This window comes from Plodia interpunctella, chromosome 15, assembly GCF_027563975.2.
Source record: "Plodia interpunctella isolate USDA-ARS_2022_Savannah chromosome 15, ilPloInte3.2, whole genome shotgun sequence".
Taxonomy (NCBI): Eukaryota; Metazoa; Arthropoda; class Insecta; order Lepidoptera; family Pyralidae; genus Plodia; species Plodia interpunctella.
The window spans coordinates 3,842,494-3,857,308 of record NC_071308.1 but is presented as its reverse complement, the minus strand read 5'-3'; positions in this window follow the sequence as shown (position 1 = coordinate 3,857,308).

Here is a 14,815-nt window from a genome sequence, read left to right as displayed (position 1 = left end):
TAGAATTAGTGTTTAGCTATGTCAGTCGATAAACATCTGAACGTACCTTCTATCAAAAACATAAAAAGTTGATAAACGCAAAAAGACAGCCAGGTGCGATGCGTGATATGAATTTTTCTATGTGATGGCATGCACACGAAACGCTACACTACTGCTAAAGTCTTCTAAATAGCAATAAGCTTAGTTCATCGTAACATAGCATAGTGGTTCTAAATAGCAATAAGCTTAGTTCATCGTAACATAGCATAGTGGTTTACACAACAGTGGAACATAACCTTTAGTCGGAATTCGCACTCCTATTGATTCACTGCCATTCGTCAAGACTACGGAGCGCATGAATAATTTATGAAGGCGCACATTTCTTTCGTAATAGTGGTTAGTGAGACAACGCTGGGGTAAACTCAGCCCTGCGTATATATGAAGGAATTACGGATACCCGCTTATTTTTATTGTAGAAAGGATTTAACGATTTGATCTCACCCCTATTTTACATACTACAGCAACATTATTGTTTAGCTATAAAAGCTGGAGATTGTATAGGAATGGGAGTATAGATTGGAGTAGAGGAAATTATCCACGTGAACATGACGCCAACTCATAGCTCTTAGATGTCAGCTTTTTATTTTTATCCCTCAGTCAAACGACACGTTATCCAATTATTCAAGATATGGAATAGTCTATTCCAAGGTGCGAACCGTTTGATAATTTCTAGTTGTTCACCGCGAACTTAGACCTTGCAAACACAATCAATTTTTGTGGAGTGTAGAAGATAATGTAGGAAACGTTTCTTATGAAAATATTAGTAAGTACATAACAATGGTCTTTTATCGCTATTCGAGATCTTTTTTCTTAGATACAAAAATTTGTAGAAATGTTTCGTGAACAAAATGTTCCCGTTCTATCGTTACGTGAAGTACGAATTCAAAGTTTTAAGATGTTTCCTTTATATAGGCTCATTGTTTCTCATCAAACGCAATGCCAATGTCTTTAAAAAAATCAAACACGAATGAATTAAAATAGAGAATCAATATAATTCAATAAATCCTCAATGAAAGGCATCACTCTTTTTTCCCGTCCGACATAATATCGCATTTCTCTCATCATAAAAACGACGCTCCATCTATCTTGTATGTATGGCTGACAATAATTCACAGCGGCATTCATACGCGTCGAACAAATCGTAAAATGTGTTTCAGTTCCAGGCTTTGATTGCGTAGAGACGGCTATAAAAATATTCATGCGACCATCATACACGTATCAATATGTGGCCGGGTGTGGTATTTTATGTTAGCAGGTTTTTGAAACATGAAATTCGGAATAATGGGGCCACTAGAATACTAGTGGCCCCATTATTCCTATTATTCCATGTCATATCCCATTTCATGTTTCTTCAAAAAAGTGTGCTGCACACTTTTTGGTTATTTTAGTTAAGTAGGGTGATGTGAAAAACGTATCACACAAAAATAAATTTTAGTGTATTATTGTTTTGGAAACCAAATTTAGAATACACTTATCTCCTTTTTAATCTTCTGCACCTCGTTTCGAAATATAGATTTGAAGTAAGATTGTTTTTTCCTTTATCTTTATCTTTTCCTTCCCTGGATGATCCAAGTTTCTGCGTCTGTGTCAAGAAACTTTTTGATACCGAATATTTATGGAAATAAATTATGAATACAAATTCCGCATCAATTCCAACAGCAATTTCCAAATACATTTCGAAACGTTATTTTTTTTATTCAGGACATAACGTATTCATCTCAAGCTGTTTATTTATAATTATGAAGTTGATTAAGGTTGAATTGCACACAATCAAATTTGACGTTGATTTTTACCGACGCCCCGCTGACGTTTAGACAAAATGGCTTACTGTACATTTTTCTGTGCATATCAAAGTTAACGTCGAAATTGCCAAATGGACTCGCAAATTTTTGGGAATTCCACGTTTTTGAGGTACTCTATATACAGGCGTTTAAGGGCTCCTATAAATGATAAATAAAAAATAAACATATCGTTCAAAGGTGTCTGATCCACTGGGAGCATTATTGCCAGGGTATATTGCGATGGCTAGTCAGTCTTAGCTCTAGATAAGACTCGGAGCCAGGACCCCATTCTTATCGGTTATACGATACACCGATTCATTTATTAGATGTTTCGCCTCTATTATTCAGCATCCCATGATATAAAAAACTACGACCTTATCCATATTATGGAACATGGATCTTAATCATTTACTGCACTAATCTAGCACACCTACTTACTTTAAGTAGATACTTAATAATATTATAAATGTAAAAGATAGTATAGAAATACTATCTTTTATTCATATACATAGAAATGTATGATAATGAAAAACAGATAGCTGCCCACAATTAAATTAAATTTCGGCAATATATAAACCAAAGTCGAGAGTTACTTTCGAGGGCTACAGTACCTTTATTGCAAAAAGTACATTATGATTTAGGCTTTAATTTTCAACTTACCGCACTAAAAGTGCGGTAAGTTGACAATGAAAGCCCTTGTAGCCCTCCCCTATGGCTCGGGCTAGCAATATTTTCAAAGTGCACGTATGTCATACGACGTTTTATAACATATTTTCTAGGACCTAAATAAAACTCGGAAAACGAAACAATCTTTAATGACTTGTTAAAGCAGTCATAAAATTATATCTCCTAAATTGTTCTCTCCTAAAATTAATTTTATTTATTAAATGTTGACCACTTTTCCGACATAAGATAGTATCGTTTGTTTTAAGACGGAGTATCTTGATAAACCGTGCATTTTATTTTGTTAAAAAAAATAATACGATTTACATTACAATAACGCACAAGTGCGTAAGGAAATAATACGATATTGAAATTGGAGAAATAAGTGGGTCACTTATTTACGAGCAAATAGGTATGTTATAAAGATACATAAATAAAAGTATAGGTAATATAAAAAAAAAACCAAACATATTTTACATAAATTGAGCGTTTTTGTTCAAAATACAATAGTTAAACCCGTGTCCACAAAAAAGGGGAATCTCTTTGCATCCTTTATATCAGCCGTCCGTAGATAACGTATTTCTCGGTCCCTTTCAACTTTATCCATTATGTTAATCTGAGGTCAACGCTTTATCATGTTTAAATGGATTAGGAAATTTTGTTTCATACACGCTTTGTTGTCTTGAATTGAAAAACTTATATCAATTTTCTGAAATTACAAAAACATTACAAAAATTTGTAATGTTTTTCAGAAATGTGAGTTTAAAAAAAATCACATTTCTGAAAATTTATATAAGTTTTTTCCTTACCTTAATTTCTTTCGGAATATATCTAAAAATGTGCAATTAGCATTTCTATTCAGAATCATTGCAAATATGTGTCTAATCTGAAGCAGGGTAACTTGAGGTGTGTTTGACTTGTTCATTCAAATACTCACACAATACTCTTTATTTCACTAAACTAACAGATTACACAAAACTAATAAAGGTGCTTGAAGACAAAATAAATACATAAATGCAAGTTTTTATGAGTCAATATGACACTAGTGTAAATAATGCATTTGTCAAATTTTAAAATACACATGACGCTTGTGTCGATTACCTAATCACACTCCAATTTTAATTTTACATTCCTGGCTGGCTTCCTGGTATCTTCCATTAGTTTCTGTTTTTCTCTTTCACTACATCTATATTTTTTAAATCCTTAATCCGCTTGCTTTTAAACTTGTTTTTCAGATTATACTTTATTGTTTCAGAAATTACCAAATTTGAATTAGAAATCCTAAAACGCAAAACATTTTTAATTAAAACGTCGTTGGAAGCATAATTTTAAAGTGTCATACGTTTTTGTTAGCGTAAGAGAGTTTTACCGATATTCAAAGAGCTATTATCCGAGTAAAATGAGCCCAATCCCAGCAATGAATTACCAATTTTGTTCATAACAAAGTCCCGACTTTGCCAGTTTTAACGGTCTCGTATCCACTGGACCTAAAAGAATAGACCCAGAAACAAAATGTGCCCATTGGACTAGACCTTTTATAGAACTCATTTTATCTTCCTCACCTTTTACAGTTTGATACATAATTGAAAGAATTTCCAAAAAAAAATATTTGTAAGGTTTTTATTAATTGCAATTTTTATACAATATGCTTAGTACGTATGCGTAGTAAAATAAAATTACACTGAATGTAGAATATAAAATTTGGATTTTCCATAAAATTTTCGATCAGCTGGATCTTTACATAAATTTCATTGCAAAACTAACTCTCATCACCCAAATCTACTAATAAAAGTGCATTAATTAATAAAAAATATTTTCTCTTTTCTAACCTCTTTTTGGTATATCTAATAACTTGGTATCTAATGGACCATTTTTAAGAGCCAATTGCTATCAAGTTTTCAATGGAAAATCGGATACATGTGAGTGAGCAGAGTGCATGAGGTCGAACAATGTAGTTCTAGCGGACATTAAACAGTTTAAACCCTTTCAGACTAAGTTCGTTCATTACGCACCCAACTTCGTCAAGTGTTGAATATTTGAAAGTTGCTACAAGGATTTGTTGAGTATACTTCGATCGCGACACAACATATTCACTTGATCATAAGATGTGGTAATTAGACGAAGAAGTATAAATTAAATTCTGGATTTAACAACTTTGAAAATAATTTATTGCGAAAATTTTCTTAACACAATTATATTGGTGCCGTTATAAAAGTTACTAAATATACGATGTCAGATGGTTAAGAGCAAATGTTGCAAGTTACTGATAATTTTTTTATTGCACAGGAAAACCAACTTGGTAGACACAATACAATATGAGAGTCACAGATAAAATAAGAGTTACAGTAGATAACTGCTGGGGTAACAGAGGTAGAAATATATTGGTATTTTGAAAAGTCAGTCGTAATATTTAACATTGCCGACCCAGTATAGCAATGTTGGTATTTTTGTAGAAAATCTTTCGTTCGTTACTTACATTATGTATGTCAAAATGAAAAGTTCTTAAAATAATTCTAAAAAATTCTGGGTGGTCCCATCGAGACGTGTGAGGCGTTAAAAGATGCGCCTCCGTTAGCCTGTTAAGATGGTGCAACAAGCCAGCGAGGGTCCGATAGAAAAAATTTGGAAAAAAGAGGAAAAAGTGTGACTTTAATAAAATTATTATGTACGAATAAACAATTAATCAACAAAATGGGTCTACTCTATAGACCCATCGGTCACTGCCGATCATCGCAAATAGGTTAATTGAATACCGTTTATCTCGAAGGCTGTCAAGAAATGCCTACACCATAGATAAAATTAATAGGTATCTATTTCTTTTATCTCTGGCCCACACTCTCGTGAGGAATCACCTCTTGAATTACAGAGAATCCCAAGAGTTTTTTTTTTCTTTTCATCAAATGCTAAACAATAAAAATCAATCATTTCAATAACATCTATTATAAATATGAGCAATTCTTTTTAGTTTTTTTATTTGAATGCTTTAACAGTTAATGACAATAATTTTGATGACATATATTATTATATGTATATGTGTATATATTGTATGTGTATATATGTTATATGCAATATTATTTTGTATTTATTATTATTTATATGTACACAACATAACAGTATAAATATAAAACTTATAAATAGGAAATAAATAGGAGATAAAACGAATTACAAAGGTAATACGCGGGTTTACTAAAGACATTTCTATAGAAATAAGTATTCTATAGAAATTTCTTCTAGTAAACGCGCGACACTAAAAGAAGGCATTGACGTGTACAAGAAAGAGATAAAAATAGGTGAGTATGTTTTGTTAGTATCGCACTTTACAATATTTTTTTTTTATAAAACGATTTTACTATTAAGTTTCTTATGAATATTTTTTTATAATAAAGGTCAGTCTATCACAGGGCTTGTAGTCGTCAAAAACAACAGTTTTTTAACGATTTTTTTTGACGAACTGCTTTTTTTAATAAAGGTCAGTCTATCGCAGGGCTTGTAGTCGTCAAGAACAACGGTTTTTTTGACGAACTGCTTTTTTTATAATAAAGGCTAGTTTATCACAGGGCTTGTAGTCGTCAAGAACAACGGATTTTTTGACGAACTATTTTTTTATAATAAAGGTTAGTCTATTACAGGGCTTATAGACGGATTTTTTGACGAACTGCATTTTTTTGCCATTACAATACCAAATATAATGGATTGGTAGATAAACCAATTATAAGAAGTGTTGTCAGCCAATAGGAGACAGCCTAATTTAATTTATTCACTTTTTTGACAGATTGTACATAGATAAAATGATAATTTATTATATATTAATATTTGGAAATTTTGCATGGAATATTTTCCATGCAAAATTTCCAAATATATGCATGGGACAAATTGAGACTCACACGTAACATCAAATGCTGCTATAACTATCAATTGCAAGAAATGTTAATAATAACAAAATTTAATCTGAAACTTCATAACTTTATTTTGATGAAGTTATGAAGTTTCAGATAGACAAGTATTTTCGAATGTATTTACGTTTTTTAGTTTATAAAATAGATTAACTAAACCTCGCACTTTTACGCTAATTTACAAGCAATAAAATGAAACTAGCATTTTAATAATTTTTTTACAAAATGACAAATAAAAAAATGTGTTTATACGTGGACTCTGTTCAAGTAACCATTTAATATTTAGGTAACCCAATTCGTATTTAACTGCCCGAGTAATAAGAACTTAAATCAGTTCACATTTTCCAAGAAAACCTTATTTGTTTATTTATGAATCACTTCGCTACCTTAGCTTTATTATTTTCCCGCCACAATTTCGATGCTATTGATTTTCGCCTTTAATGTCTCTTATCTTCCCTGTGTCTCAGTAAATATTAGCATGTACATAAAAAGATTTTCTCATTGTTCTAACTGTTTACAGTATGTGATGTATTATGTTCTTCAGAATTACATGGTGTTAAAACACCATCTACAAGTTGTAATAAATAAGGTGATTAAAAGAGTATTTATATCATTACTAGCGGCCCGTCCCAACTTCGCTTGTATGGACCAAGCTTGTAACTAAGGGGAATAAATAATCTATTCTCAGACCGAATGAATATACATATAAAATTTCATCAAAATCAGGCAAGCCGTTTCGGAATATACTTCTTTTAATTATAAACTAAGGCTTCTTTTCTCTTCTTTATTGATCTATAAATTTTTGGTAGTTCATAACCAAAACAATTTGTATTAGAATATTTACCGGATATTTCATAACTTGATGAAATCGTTTTTCGTGAGGCTTTGTAGAAAAACATCTAAAATGAATTTCAAAGGCTTTTTATTTCGAAATATTCCCGAAACCTTAAAAGTGTAAGGATATTTCCGTTCAAAATAAATTGCTGAAACAGAAAAATAGAGAAAAACTTTTCTCGAATAACGAAAAGGACATCCCAGACATCCTCCAACAAAATACATTAGTAATATTATTTTAAAAATATTAGTGTAAACGTAAATAAAAGATCTATCTCAATATTAACCTGCCAGCTTTCTATAAAACATCAGTTTCTTGATAATAAATAGCACAAAAGTTTTTATCTATTAATTTTTTACTCTTAATAACAGTAACACTTTTATGCCTTATATCACAAAACCAGTGCCCAGGAGGTCTTTATATAAAATCTAATCAATTTAAACACAAATTTAGATACTATTTACTCATTTTTTCAACGAAACCGAAACATTTCGCATTGTACTAGCGTTTAACCTCCAATGACTTGCCGATATACGTTATGTAGATAATGCACGTATTTTTCATCTGAGCCAGCGCGCTTTCTCATTCGATTCCTCAGCCTTAGATTGACGAAGCGAACTTTTCACGGTCTTCAATTGGCGCATATTCATAATATATAGTATGCATAAAAGAAATTTCATGTAAATTAATGTACTTTATTTATTTACTGTCATATATTAAGTTTTTAAGTGTGAATGACATGTTTATTGTGAATCAATTTGTAAATCTTTCGCCCCCGGGGCGTCATTTGAATTTTCTAACGTATATGTTGTATATAAATATCCCCTTGTGGGGTGCAGCGGTGACCATGCCCAAACTTCAGAGTTACGCCCCCCTGGTTATACTCCGTTCGCATTTTGGGCATAGTGCCAAATGTCTGTCAGTTGCAAATGATTTGTGAATCCTATGTCTGTGTGCCATCGCAATGTGTTGTCTCGTTTTAAAATATAACTGTTATTGATGCGTGTTTTCTATTCAGTGTACCACTCTGCAATATTTATCAATACTTCAAAATAATTTTAAAACTATTTCAGTCATTTTTGTTGTGCAAATATTTTAATGTTTGTGGATTGCGATGCAAGCAAATAATATAATAATTTTCAAATAACTTTGTATTCGTGTACTTATATCACCAGTATTGCATATGTTGATTTTTTATAAACTTTGATAGGTACCTTGATTCATTCTGTTATCAAATATGTCCATTTACATTCTTACGTCTCTCTTTCATTTGAACGTTTTCTCTGTTTCTTCCTCAGCCATTGAACGTTAGAACCCAGGGACCGCTTTGCATTTCCAGAATACCGACGAACTCCAAAATTGCGGTACTTTTGACGGAATGCGTAGACAAATGTCCATATAAATAAATGAAATGAACAGTTTAATTGGTCCGTTTTTTCGGGGACACTCTGGGACGGACGCTCCGTGGCCACGCAATGGCATCGAGAGCGGATTCCTTAAAGAATCGCCTAATTACTGCGGTCAGAGATTGTAAGTCAAATGCTATTGTATCTAATTCCGTGGCCGACACTGTATTGTTGGTATAAATCGTCGTTATCTCGCTTCCTGCACCGAATGTAATAGTTTAGAAACTATTTGCTATTTTGCTGGAATTGCAATTGAATGTAATTTGGATTATTAGACAATAAGATAATATTTGTTGTGTTTGTTAAAATTTAAGTAATAAACCTTTTAGATAGGTAAAGTTTTTAGCATTAAGTCATCGTTTTGTACTTTTTAAATAGTACTTATATACTTACCTACTTACTACCTACTTATGTATATATGTATGTTTGTTTTTTTGTTTGTAACGCGATAACTTTCGAACCGTTGTTGGTCTGATTTTGATGGAATTTAAAAGGTATGTAGGATCTGTCAATAGAATTTTTACGTTCGTGGGGCATCGGTTAAGTCGTTTTTAAAAAACTTATCAAAAATTTATTGTGTTCGCTAGGTCTAAGTTCGCGGCGAACAACTTATATAATGGAAAATCGCTACGTAAATCATTCTGATAAGATGATGTGAAACCAATGATGAATGAAAATCCACTGAAGATCTAACATTTTGATTCGAATGCTATCACAAGTTTAAATTGAATCATGAGAACAAATAAATGTGTCAACTATCCAAGAAGAGAACTGCTAAGATTTAATTAAGCATTGAGCAAGCAAATCGAGGTGCTTTCATAAGAAACTCCGCGAAAATAAAATACAAACAGACCAGTTTGCATTCAGAATGAGTATTTATTGTTCTAAGGAAATAAAATAAAGTGGGTCTTTGTTATTTAATATAAAGTTTGAAACCCGAGAGGTAGTAAATCTTAGCACAACTCGGAATAAAGTCAGCCTAAAATTAAAAATAACAATCCTACTGGGAAATGAGGCACCTTTAGAGCTCGTTATCTTCGACGCGGACGCCTGAAGAAAATAATCAGTGGGAAACAAAGAGATAAAGCTTCAATATTCAAGATTTTATTTTATTTTTACCCAGACGACGGCTACCCGATACGCGTCAGCGGTGCGTTACCGACTTTTTTAGAAAGCGATAGATTATTTCTTGTCAAAAAAAAAAAAAACAAAACAAAATAAATTATTACCTATATATACGTAGCAAAATTGTGTGGATGTTTAATAATGCGAATTATATATGATTATATGAATTACATATAAAAATAAGTAAAAAATATATTTTCACATTATGCTGACTGTCTTTTTACATCTCAAAATGAAACGGTAATACCAAGCTCTACAGTTTATGAATATTAGTTTTTTTTTATGTTTCCCAACTGTGTAACATTACTACATGAATTGCATTCGCAATAAATATAAAAACGACCATGTAAGTTTATTCTCTAATGAAATCTCAGAAGATATCACAAGTTAAACAGTAAAAAGCGCTTACACAGGAAATGCAAAGCAAATAAAGACGACAATGCTTTTAGTCTGTAGACATGCTACTTTTAGGTGTCGTTCTAGGTGAACGGCGTGCAGCAGTGATACAAATACAAAGTAGGTACTTCAACGGGGCGTTACGTTGCGCTGTTTTCCCGCTTTTGTCACTCAACCAGGACATCGGGTTAGTAGCGATCAGCAAATGGAATATATTTTTCATTTCTGAGATCTTGTTATAAAGCCAGAATAGTTTTCAAATGGCATCCGAGTTTACGACTTTTGAAATTATTATAAAACAACACGTGTGCAATATAAAACGGGTAGGTACGTGAAAAATTACGACTTCATAAACTCGCTGAAATATTTTCATGTAAACTTTATCAACAAACTATATCCGGAATTATTTAGACCACTTTTAAGAAATGTGAAATTTGTGGAAAATGGTCCAAGAAACAGAGAAGAACCCCTTACACTCCTATCAAATTCGTTTATCTATTATCAAAACCTAAAAAGACGTGTGTAGTCGTTAAGACAACTGCACATGCAATTTTGTGACTCTAAAACTCACTCTCTCGTCATGGTTAAAATAGAATTAGTGTCCGGTCTACAACGTCCCTTTGTACTGAGTAGTAATTTAACCAATGCAATGTCACGAACTTACGGCTACAATCCTGTTTCTTTTCTGATTTCCCTAGAGATACGACGCATTTGTCGCTGTGTGTTTACTGTGTCACTGAGATTATTTGCTGGCAATAAAATGGCTTTTAGAGAAAGAATGGAAATAGTACGTTATGGTACAAGCGTGCAATTGACGTGCGGCATTTAGCGTGAGCGAAGACGAGCGCTGAAATAAGGTCGTTTGTGAAATGATGAATATGCGCGTGTGCCTTTCGATGTTTTACAATAGACAGTAGATAGGAGTGACGTAAAATGTCGCAAATAACTAGTGCCCTATTCGTGTACTAAATTTTATAAATATTTTTTTTATTTTGTGCACTCAAAATATTTTTTTAAAGTTTAATTCAAAATCTTTAGATGCATTGGAAAAGTCGTTGACTTGCTAACATATTATTATAGTAGATAGGTAACCTATCTTTCTTTCGAAATTTATTTGTTCGAATTTCACTTATAGTTAACATATTTTAATAATATCGGAGACAATAATATGGAAACTATGAGTGGATTATACCAGTCAACTTTGACATTACCTACGTGCCATCATTTGGTTCAAAGGTTTGCGTTTTTTTGTTTTGCAAGTTAACTGGTGCAACTTATCCTTAGACATCTACGGCAATACAATCATAGATTAAGAGAATACGGTTAAAAATTTAGCTGAATTTCAAAACATAGCATTCAAATATACAATCGTAAATCTTCAACATTCTGTCATTGGTGTTGTCGGTATGAAGATACAGAAAACAAAAAGTTTTTCGGTATTTAACAATTCATACAGTGTTTATGCTTTGTACTATCCTCATATTACCTACACATAATTACTAATTCGCCGCAACTATACGCCTACGTAACTTTATACATATGCTTGTAAATAGTGCTAAGTTTAATAAGCAAAATAATTTAAAAGCTGATGAGCTAGATAAAAATACTTTGTATGAACACTCAAGAAAAATGTTACCAAAACATGTTGAGCTGTAAAAGATTTAATGACGTGGAATGAGATGCGATCACCGTATGAATGTCGGAGAAACGTCTCATTTAAAGCCATACAGTTACGTGTTTGTTCCACCTGTACTTTGTATGCGTATAAACCCTTATATAGTATATAAGCCCATATTACTCTTTGCCCAGCCCTGAAGCGGTGGTGGTGTAATGGTTAAGATGCCCGCCTACGGATCGAAAGGTCCCAGGTTCGAATCCTACTCGTGCCACATGAGTTTGTATATAAATTTGACTCATGTATGGTAGTTTTCATCGACCACTACTTGCTTCCGGTGAAGGAAAACATTCGTGAGGAAACCGGTACACTGGTTGATTATTATTAACTTGTGTGTGAAAAGGAGAAGGATATGGCAAACCACTCCATTAATAATGCCAAGAAAGTTGTTGTGTGTGTGTTTCATTCCACGTAATGACCACGACCCTCAGCCATGAGGAATACGATTATGAAGAGAGTCCTATTTACTTCGTCGTTTCGAATACAAACTTCTTGAAAATAGATCTTTAACAGCTTTATGTATTGCCTGAGGAATATAACTTGGGTCTTTTCATGTGTAAAACAGTATCATCCGGTTATATATCGGTTTTCTGTTCGATAGCATTTTTATGAAATTGTATGGTACGTAATGGTACACAGGTAGAATATACACTGGTACTTTTTATCCCGAAAGACCCACATGAGCAAAGCCCCGGAGCGCAGCTAGTACCTTATATAGGTATATACCTACGTGCAAATACTCCCTTAATCCTGCCCGTAAAAAGGCTTACCTGACACTGAGTGTACACTGAGTTTTTCTGCGCAGGTTAAAGTTAACGTCAAAGTCGCTGGTTTACAAAAAGCTAATTAGTTTTCAAAGCATGTCATTATTAACACATCGTGACAACAGTTTCGGTACAGTTTAATGAACAGAATTGAGGTTTTGCGGCACTTAGCATAGTATATGTGACGCCTAGGGTTACCATATCTGAGTTATCTAAATCAGGAGAGAACGAAACTAACAAAATTGCGTCTGTGAGAAATCTCGTGTAAATACGTGTGTTTGGGTGACAGCCGTGTTCAATAACCTATTGACATCATGTCATTCTGAACGTGATAGCTACTAAGTTGGAAAAGCACAAATATATGTAATAGGGCGTAGCATAATCACACGTTATTTGATTAGACCCATGCAGTGCGAACTCGGTGATTATATTACCAAAATCCTTATTTTGGTGTATTGTATATTAAAAAATTAAGTACAAAATTAAACACTCGTTTTTACTATAAATTGCATTTAACATTTGTAAGTTTTTACTATAAATTGCAAGTTTTTGTTACACATAAATAGGTAACACATTTCGTAGCTAGAGTAGAATAGGTCCTTTCTTTCAATCATCTATTAATCTATTAATTATGTGTATAATTGTATTCTTTTATGTACCGTTACATTGACAGTCAGTGGATTTTGATTTTTGAATTATTTGAAAGATTTTTTGGAGGCAACCCTACTGACACGACGATTAATTTGCATAGTTGAATCGCCCAGTGCCAACTACACACTAGTTTCGATTCGAACTCTGCTATTGTGCACTAAGTATATTTGTTTTGTGTATGCGAGAACGTACGTATATCATACTAGGTACATTATTTTGTTTAATACTACCAAATAGGCAACAGGCATGCGGTTCTCCAGATGGTAAGTGGTCACCACAACTGCTGATTTAACTAAGAATAAAAATGGTTTTTATTTTATCGTACCTAGTATGGAAAATCTGAATATTATATTCGTATTTGACTAAAAAATAGTTTTGTAAATGTATACGACGTATGCGGACAAAATTGAAGAAGAAAAGAAGAGAAGGTGGTCAAAATTGACTACCTTCTGGATTCCGAATAGCCCCAGGAGAAAAGATAGGCCGAGAAGGAGATGGCGGGACGATATCAATTGCCAGAATTTACAATAGAAAGAGACGAATGGAATGGAAAAAGGGGGAAGCCTTCGCCTAACAATGGCACACAAAATACAACCGATTAGATAAAAAAATCTTTAAATCTTTAAAATTCACTCAGACGATATTTTATTTTAAATCAAATTTTAGCAAACACATTAGAAAACAAATCACAACTCTGTTAAGAAAAGTTAAGAGTTCAATTTATGTACGAAAAACAAAAACCAACAATGAAGCTTATCCCAACGATAGAAGTTAAAGTTATAAGGACTATAACGAAGTTTCCTTCTAGAGGCTAATTGGAGTTTTTCTTAAAGCGTATGAATTTAATAAGCTGGAGAGGACGGAGTTAGCTCTCACCCGCTCCGTGCAATCTGTTGTATAGATTAAATGGCTTCCAAAACTTATTCCATCGCTTATTATATTCAACGACAGTTTCAACCTTCAGATTTGAAACTGGGTGAAAGCCATTTAAATTTATTTTGTGATGAATGTTTTGTGCCACTGTGGTAATTGCTTTGAATACCTTGAATTAATTTTAAACTTTGGTTTAAGATCGTAAAGATTGTTAGATTATGATATTTCAGTAAGAGCCCCATTGCTCCATTGCGCTTCGTCAGGTTGACTTCCTTTGAAGGAACAATGCAAAATAAGGTAGAAATTTTATGAAGTGGCGATATACGTAAACACGTGTCACTGTGAAAATATATACCAACTGAACAACAAATTCAAATAATTGCTAATTTGTTGTGTATCTCAGAATTAGTAAATAAGACATTGTATACGTGATATTGTTAACCACCTGTCATATTATTTTAAACCATTAAGCTGACAACCTAACTCGATCAATGATCATCAAATTAAAATAGTGAAAGTGGGATGCACCAGTTCACTTTGACGTTAACTTTACACAACGCGTAAAAAGCGCAAAGTACGCCATATTATTAAACTTCGATGACACGTAGGTTAAAGTAAAAGTCAAAGTTACTGTAACAACTCATCCCTTCGCAACATCAAACTTGCGCAGAAAGACAAGCAAAGTGAGCCATTTTTTTAAATGCCATTTAACGT